This window comes from Mus pahari, chromosome 10 (assembly GCF_900095145.1).
Source record: "Mus pahari chromosome 10, PAHARI_EIJ_v1.1, whole genome shotgun sequence".
In the NCBI taxonomy this organism is placed as follows: domain Eukaryota; kingdom Metazoa; phylum Chordata; class Mammalia; order Rodentia; family Muridae; genus Mus; species Mus pahari.
Genome location: NC_034599.1, coordinates 80,920,147 through 80,929,269, shown reverse-complemented (window position 1 = coordinate 80,929,269; position 9,123 = coordinate 80,920,147).

Below are 9,123 nucleotides of genomic sequence, written 5' to 3'. Positions count from 1 at the left end.
CTGCCCCTGCCCCTGCCCCTGCCCCTGCCCTGCCCCTGCCCCTGCCCCTGCCTCCCTAGTCCTAGGATTAAAGACATACACCACCACTGTCCAGCTGAGGACCTTGTCCTTAGCAAAATTTCAGTTCAGTCAAGAAAGGTTTTTGTTTGTTTTGAGTTTTTATTTTTGGTTTGTTTGTTTGTTTGTTTGTTTGTTTAAGGCAAGGCTTCACTATGTAGTCCTGGCTGGCTTGGAACTTGCTTTGTAGACCAGGGTGGTCTCAAACTCAAAGAGATCTGCCTTCCTCTGCTTCCCAGTGCTGGGACTAAAGGTGTGTACCACCATGCTCAGTTCAAGAGAGTTTTAAGATTTAAGATACAATTGTTTTTCCATTTTGATGGTGCTAGAAGTGAACTCAGATCTTGGCACATGCTAGGCAAACACCTTATCACTGAACCCATTAAAATTATATTTGAGATGAAGTCTCACTGGGTAGCCTAGGATTACTTTAAAGTCATGATCTTTCTGCCTCCGCCAATGAAGAGACTGGGATTACAAATATGTTCCATCAGGCCTAACTACAAATTTCTACAAAGTTTCTTTTTAAAGTAAGCCCGTCACAACACAACCCTCCATTATATACTTATACAGCAAAGACTGAAAGTCACCAACTAGCCATACCAAGATACACGCAATCTTTGCATATTTACATGTGATTATCTATGCAGTGATAAGCAAGTAGCACTCATTCTTGGGTAAAATATAGGTTAACTGTCCATCCATCCTCGGAATTGTTTTCCTACTGGCTTTTCCAGTGCTTTTTATTCTTACATTTAAGCTAGTTGGAGATGACTGCGATGGAATGTAAATCCAGTGATGACTGACAAGATGGAGTTTACCACACCAATTACAAATTCAAACATCAAGCTTCTTGTACCCTATGGCTCCCATCCAGACGTTTAAGAGTGGCTTATGAGAATTCAATTGGTTTCAAGTATAACTTATTGGCTTTTTTCCCTTACACTGACTTTCAGCTGTATTATCTGAGCCAAAGGTCACAGCCAATACTTTTGAAATTTTCAAAACCATGCTTCTTTTGTTTGAGGAGTTTGTTGCTTCAGAATCAAATCCAATGTTCTTGCCTGCTGTAGCAAGTCATAAACCTTTCTCCACTCCTTACCAAAAAATCGCAAACTAATTATGAAAGCCTCCCTCACACCCCCTGCGCAAGTGTCTCCTAGAGGTCCTAGGGAGATGATGGTTCAATAGTTAGGAGCGAGGGTTGCTCTTACAGAGGACCTAGGTAGAGTTCCCAGCACCCACAAGGTGGACCACAACCATCTATAACTCTTTTTCCAGGGGATCCCGTGCCCTCCTCTGACTTCCTCAGTTACCAGACTTGCATGTGGTATACATACAGGCAAAATGCTCATAGGCATAAAACAAATTAAATAAATCTGAAAAGAATTAGAAGCTCTCATGGAAGGGCTGTGGGGTTCCTCAGATAATTGTGTTTTAACCAGACTTCCAGATGCCCTAGAGACTCAGGGAAGTTGAATGACACTGGAGTATCCAGGGCCCTGGGTATCATCTCTTTAGGGATGATTGCTTAGCTGGACTCCAGATAGCTTCTACTTCATCTTTGTGTATAAAATAAACCTAATTCTGACCCTACTTTGTTACCATTAGCAACCACTATCATCAAATGGCTTCAATTTAATAAAAAAAGAAGCTCAGCTTATCTATACTTACATAATGTAAGTAGTGCTAAACGTCTGAAACATCCAACTCAATCAATTTTGTACATGTTTGTTATAATAGTGAAGTGACGGTTCATGTGCAGGAGGTTTGTGCGAATGCCTCCTTCATCCAACACCACGAATCATGTGTTTCCAGCCCTGTTGGGAACATCTTTACAGTGCACCCTCTGGAGTAAAAACCATGCCCATGTCTATCCTTGTCCATGAACAAGGGCAGAGCCTTGTAATAAGACCTCCAAATCACAGTAATAAAAGGGCCTTCGCTTTAGTTAGTCCATCTAATTTGGTCTGTAATTTAAAATTGGACAGATGTCTAGGAACACTTCCTTTTGGAAGATCTAAGTTTTCCTTATGGTAAAATGTCAAGGGAAATGATAGTTCTGATGGATGGAGCAACCCACAACCCACAAGTCCAGTGGCGAGGGCTACATACACCCATCACTCACAGTGCCCAGCTCACTAACCTAGGAATCATGGACCTGGTTGGCAAGGCAGCACTTTCCCATGTTTGTGCCCACACCTTCCTTTTCCCTATCTTGTATTGTGTTAGTGACACAATGCTGTCAATGTCCAGGTGGTCACTTGGATTGTGGCTTCAGAACCCAGGTGTGGGGAATAAAAGTGAGATTGCAGTGATTGCCCTTCATGGATCCACAGTTGGTCGTGGGTTGGATTCTGCAGACAGGTTCAGCAGAAGGGAATTAGGTAGAGACCTAACGCCTGTTGATGTACCTGGTTCTCTAATAAAGATGGCCACATGTCGTTACAAGAGATGACTTACTATTTCCACCATTTATTATCTGTTGTTCTTAGAAGTGGGGGTCTGAGGGTAGTGTTTAGAATTCTTGTGTGTCTAGACCAACAGAGTGGGTGTAAGTTCAGGTTAGGAATGGTCCACTTTCCCTCCTATTTGGCAGATGAACTTAAGATAGCTCATTACCTCTCTGGGTTTCATTTTCCTCATGTGCACGGTGGCAACCATAGTAAGTGCTGTTTCGTAGTGAGCTAGTTCATTTTAGAGCTAAATGAGGTGATGTGTGTGGAAAGGGTTAGCATGGTAAGCAGGCGATATGTGCATCCTATAAAAAAAATTATTATTCTACCCTAAAATTAACTATGGGCCAAAGTTAAAGGACACATAGTTTCTTTCTTTTGAGACAGGGTCTCATAGGGCCCAGGCTGGCCTCAAAACTGAGGGAGGGTGAACTTGAACTTCTGATACTCCTTCCTCTGCCTTCTGAGTGGTGGGATCATGTGTCACCATACGGGTTCATATAGGTGCCAAGGGTCAAACCCAGGGCTTCATTATGCTAGGTTAGTGCTCTGCCAACTGTTCTCTAGCTCCAAAAACACATGGTTCCTAAAGAGTCTACTTTGCAAATTCTTTTATTTCCTAATACTTTCCAGTTGACTTGCAAATTCCCTTAATTTTGTTATATTTCTTCAAGGATAGATAGCCAAATGAATGTTTTTCTAGTTGCTCATTCCCATGAATATCTGTGGCTTTGCAGCATATTTTTTCTTATCCCTATTAAACTTAAGTGTGATTAGATATTACCTACCCAATGTAAAGCAAGTAGGCTGGCCTCATTCACGAACATATCATGGAAAATTCTTGTGCATCTGGCCACCAAACATTTTTTTTTTTCTAATGTAAGGGCCTATTCAGTCAGATCAGTGACACTGTAGGTCACCTTACCAAGTATGTCTGGGACACAAGTGAATGCATAATCACTTAAAAAAAAAAAACTTGATTGTCCTTTTTGAACCATTAATGATCCCTGCCCTTCTCAATATTACGGCCTGCTTTAATACACACACTTAAGTGTGAAGGCACACCCTCATTTCCTCTTCTGCTTGTATCCTTCACTTGTGTGGTAAGGACTGAAATATCAGGAGCCACTGAAGCCTGGCCTGAGAACTCTGAATAACCACAGTCAGGAGAGATACCTGGGCCAAAGGTTACAGGGGAAGCACAGGAGCATCACTGGTGGCAATGAGCTATAAAGTGGGATGCATTCTGGACGATACCTCTACAAACGTGCATGGTCAACTTGAGTTTGGCAAGATGAAGAGCAGACTCATGGCATCTGTAATGGAGTTTGATTCTAGGCCTCTACAGTCACTGATGTCACTGACTGGCAAGAGCACCAAGTGATGCAACATTTACAAGAAGAATATAATGTCACGGCAGTGGGGAAAATAACAGTGTCAGTGGTATAACAAAGATGGATGATAGAGACAGGAGTTCAGTGACCATAGGGACAGTGGACTTTAAAACCACATCAACTTGTGCTCGCCACTTACTAGCAGGGTGATTCTCTTAAGGATTCCCTCACCTTTGCACTTTCCACGTATGTTAAAGATGGAGAATGGCATACATTATTTTTGAAGGAATAATACATGTGTGTTTGCGTGTGCACATGTGCACCCATGGGAGCATTCAGCAAATGGCAGCAGTTATCATTGCCCAACGCCTGAAGTCAAAAAGTGAAGGAGCTCTCCCTGGGAAGCAGAGGCAAGAGGATCGCCGGTTCTAGGCCAGCTTGGACTGCCTAGTGAGACTGTCTCAGCACAGTATGTGGTGGGGGCAAAAGAAAGCTGAGGCGGTGCATGCATGTGGTCTCAGCTACTAGGGAGGCTAAAGCAGGAGATTCATTGAAGCTCAGAAGCTCCAGACCAGCCTTGCCAACAGAGCCTTGGCAACCATCAGAGCCTTGCCAACCATCTCTTCTATGAAAGCAAGAGGAAACGTTGGTAGGTATTTATAAGGTATTGCCCATGTCTTCTACCAAGTATTTTCCCTATGGTGCATAGGCACCGGTCTCTGGACGGACCCACATCCTCATCATGAGGATTTGTGTCTATGTTCCTCACACAGTTAGGGAGATGGTGAGAGTGTGACTAAGCTAAAGGTTTTCAGATGAGGGGATTAGCCATGGTATCAGGTGAATCCACTGTGACCACGGACCTTGTCAAGAGAAGGCAGGATAGAGTAGTGGAGACGGAAGCGGAGACTGAAGTGAGGTGGCTCAGGACCCTTAGGAGGTAGGTGGTCTGCAGAAGATGTCAAGGGTTAGCAAGAAGAAGAATTTAACAGGGTCATAGTCCTGCTGATCTCCAGACTTCTGAGCTCCACGCATGTAATATTAATAATTTTGTGTGAATTTAACTCTGTAAGGTTTGGCTAATTTACTGGAACCGAAATGGGAAGTCAGGAGGCTTGGAAGATAGCTCTCATGAAAGTGTTTGCCATACAAGTACCAGGATCTGCGCTTGGTCCCTAGAACCCACTATAAAAAGCTGAGTATGGGTGCTTGCATATGTGCTCTGCGTGCTGGGGAGGTGGAGAGCAACATTGACCTGATCCTAGAGAGAGATCCTAGTTAAAAAACGAGGTGCCCAACTTCTGGGCTGGCCATGGTGGCACTCACTTTAACCTTAGCTCTCAAGAGGTAGGGGAAGATGGATCTCTGAGGGTTCTGGCAGAGCCAGAGCTACTGAGTGAGACCCTGTCTCAGGGGAGAGAGAGAGAGAGAGAGAGAGAGAGAGAGAGAGAGAGAGAGAGAGAGGAATATCAAACAAACAAACCCAATCACTTGGTGCTGGGGTGATGGCTCGGTGGTTAACAGTGCTTGCTGCTCTTGTCAAAAACCTGGGTTCAGTCTCGGAACCCACATCTGGCAGCTCACAGCTGCCTGTAACCCCAGCTCCAAGGAATATGACTTCCTTTGATGGCCTCTGCTGTAGGCACTTGAACATGTCATAAGTCTCTCTCTCTCTCTCTCTCTCTCTCTCTCTCTCTCTCTCACACACACACACACACACACACACACACACACACAAGCATGCACCAGCAAACACATATATAACCAGCACACACAAACATACTCCCACCACACTAAAAAAAAAAAAGAAATAAGAACTTAATACATAGATGAAGATGAGAATATAGTTTCTAAAACTGTCTTCCCTGGATGTTTTGAAAGTATGGAAGTATGAAGTTGGGGGAAGGGGTTCGTTTCATAGGTCCTAAACATCAATTATAAAATTTATAAAGATAGCAGAATGTTCAGTTTTAGATATACAAAACAGAATTTCATTTTATGATAGTATTGATTAGTACCACTAGAATCAGGCAACTGAACAGTACAGATGATAATCGTTTCTCAGCAAATGAGAGGACCACTTTAAAGGCCCTTCTTAAAAATAAACCATAAGCTCTGACAGTTCTTCTCAGCTACCCAGTGGTCTCCAGTTAATCACGATCAGGAAATCAAGCCTACACAAGTGAGGCTCATTGAGGATCCTCAGAAGACTCCATCTCTAGTCCTGGGAGCAGGTCCTTGCTGGCTATCTATGTCGCCACCACTAGATGGCAAAGCAAGCCTGCCAAGGGCAAGTCTGAGGCTGCATTTCCTCTTACGTCATACGGCTGTGAATCAGAATTATCCTTGAAGCATGGGAGATGAGGAAAGTATAAGTGGTTCACAATACACTAAAGAGTTGTCGCATATGGAACTTATCACACATTCAAAACCCACCTCCAGGTCCCATAACCCATCCTGACGAGCTGAGGACTGATCATGCTGTCCACAGCCAGACAAATTTCTGGCAGGTGTTTTTCCAAAAACAGCTCCAGAGCCAGCCCCCTCCCACCATGGCCTACAGCACTGCAGAACCATCCACCCAACGGGCTGCGATTCATTTCAACGCGAAGGAAAGTCACGAGCCTGCCAAATATTTCCATATGTTTATCAAATACTTTATAATCCATTACTAAGGGTAAGCTCTCCACCAGTTCTACGTTGAGAATCAACAGTTAGAGGGCTCCCTGACAATGTGCCAATGGCTATTCAGAGTACTGCATACCATAGCACTATTTTCGAATTCAGCTTCGGGACTGGAAACAGAGCAATGTCTGCTTTAAAAGTTTGGCAATCCTTGAGGGAAAGGAAGATGGTAAAGTTACACAGATGATTATTTTACAGTAACCCACAACTTCTGTTTCTCATCACAATAAAAACTAAAGCCTCCTTTTTTTTTTTCTTTTTTCTTTTTCCTGCTATCTCTGCAGGATACGTACATCTCAATTTATAAAATGTATCGTTGTATGTAAATCAAATTTGGGGTAAATGGAACTAAGGTAACCCCAAGGATGCACTCGGCTGGCTCCTTCACTTGCTGGTGTGTGAAGTGCACTGTGCATGGCTCTTGACTACAGCAAAGAATAGTTAATAAATGCATTATATTTGGTAGTCACAGTGTATTTCACTAATCACATATCAGTTTACCTGTAGGGAAATGTAAAATTATAAAATAATGATTTGTAAACTCAGTTGATGTTGGTCTTTCTTAGTGTTCCCAATTCAGAGTTCCCATCTGTCATGTCTAAGGTGAAGGAGCTTTAGCATTCCTGAATTCCTGAGTCCGGTGCTTCTATTTAAAATGGATTTGTTGGATATTTGAGAATTGGGCACAGAAAGAAAGGCAGTCTATTCAATAGAGAAAGTTGACCCACGGTAGCAGCTTCACATGTGATGAGCCAAGCACATACTGAAGACTCTCATATTTTAAAATATCTGCAAAAAAGTAGAAAGGAAATGTACATAGAACTGCCTCACACGAAAGAATCTTCTCTAAAATGAAATCCCATGCAGCGCTTGATTGGCACTTTCTAGCCTGGCTCTCTTATTTGGCTGGGATTTAACATTCTCTCTGCTAAATCATAAACCAGATCTTAAACACAATTCTCCAGTCAGCAAGTTATGACTTTTATAATTCTCTGTAGATACAAATGAACTTTGGCATGGGACAGGGTAGGGGGAGCATGTCAGAGGCCAGAAAGGTTAATAAAGACAGGGAGAAGAGACTTGATATACCAGGCCGCATCTTTCTACGTGTGTGTGTGTGTGTGTGTGTGTGTGTGTGTGTGTGTGTGTGCACCTTGGTTCTTGTGAGTACGTGGAGGCGTCCCCCGTGGAGGTCAGAAGACAACCTTGAGTGTGGTCATGTGCCAGGCTAACCCCCCTAGAAGCTTTCACAGAGTCTCCTGTGTTCTCTCCCCATCTGCCTCAGGGCACTGGGATTTCAGATGCACTCTATCTCCTCTGGCTTTCTGTGGGTTTGGGGGTCCGAAATCAGGTCTTCATGTTTGTGAAGGAAAGCCTTTTATTTGTTGAACCATCTCCTCAGGCCCGAGGAGCTACTTTCCAAATTGAAGATGGTATGAAAGTCAGATCAATCCGGCTTGGGAGTTGCTGCAACTTTCCAAAAACTCTTATTATTATAAAAGGTCTCAAGATCACACACACATACACACACTCACATGTATACACACACAGAAAGACACAGTCAGACATACATACACACAAGTATACACACATGTACATACACATATACACATACATTTGTACACATATACTACTAACATACATATACACAGTCAGACACACATACACACACAAACATACACATACACACATACACCAACACACACACACACACACACACACACACATCAACACACAGACATTCGAGCCAAGAGAAATATTTAGTCTCCATGTGCCCATCACTCAGCTTTGGTAATTCTCAATACTCAGTTATTTTTTCAATCCACTCACCCCTGGCTGGTCCTTTAAAGCAAGCCCCAGATTTCCACTTCATCTCACCTCCTTGTTCCAAGGGGCTTCCACTGTTCATTTGGCTATCCAGGCAGAAGGGAGAGGAAAGAGAGGGCAGGGCGACAGAGAGAGAATGAGGCAGACAGAGGCAGAAAGTACTTCAGCAGCAACTTAGTGAAGAGACAAACCTCTTTCCAGGAAAAGTTTTTACACCTTTTCCAATGACATCTGTTAATAATCATAAAAATAAAGAGGGTCCCCTCTGGTACTGTTTAAGCAGAAAGCATTCCATTTGTATTCCAATGCAAACATCACTCACTCCTCTGATGTTAACATTGCAGTGGCCAGTACTCATTCAGAATGGAAGAAGGGTGGTTGATCTCTAGAAAACAGCCAGCCTGTGATCCCTTCTTTAGTGTTTTTCTGTGTTCCTCCTGTGGGTCCCGTCTTGCTCAGGAGTGGTCCAGCCTCTAGGGCGCCCTCCTGTGCAGTGAGTTCATCCTTACCTGAGACGCTTACTGTATCCTCCCGTCCCAGGGGCGCTGCCCAGTAAGGATCCGGGTGGATGCAGACGCTGGCTACAGAAGGTACCAGGAGCCTAGTGGGCAGTAGAGTGCAGGGTCCTCTCAGCGGAGCTTTCCCGAGGCAGGGACCAGGCAAGAGTGGGGCTGCTGCACTGAGTGGCTGGAGATGGGAGGGGAAGGGGCGATGACGCTGACTTAGAGGGGAGGGGTGGGCGGATCCTGCTTACACACCCCTGC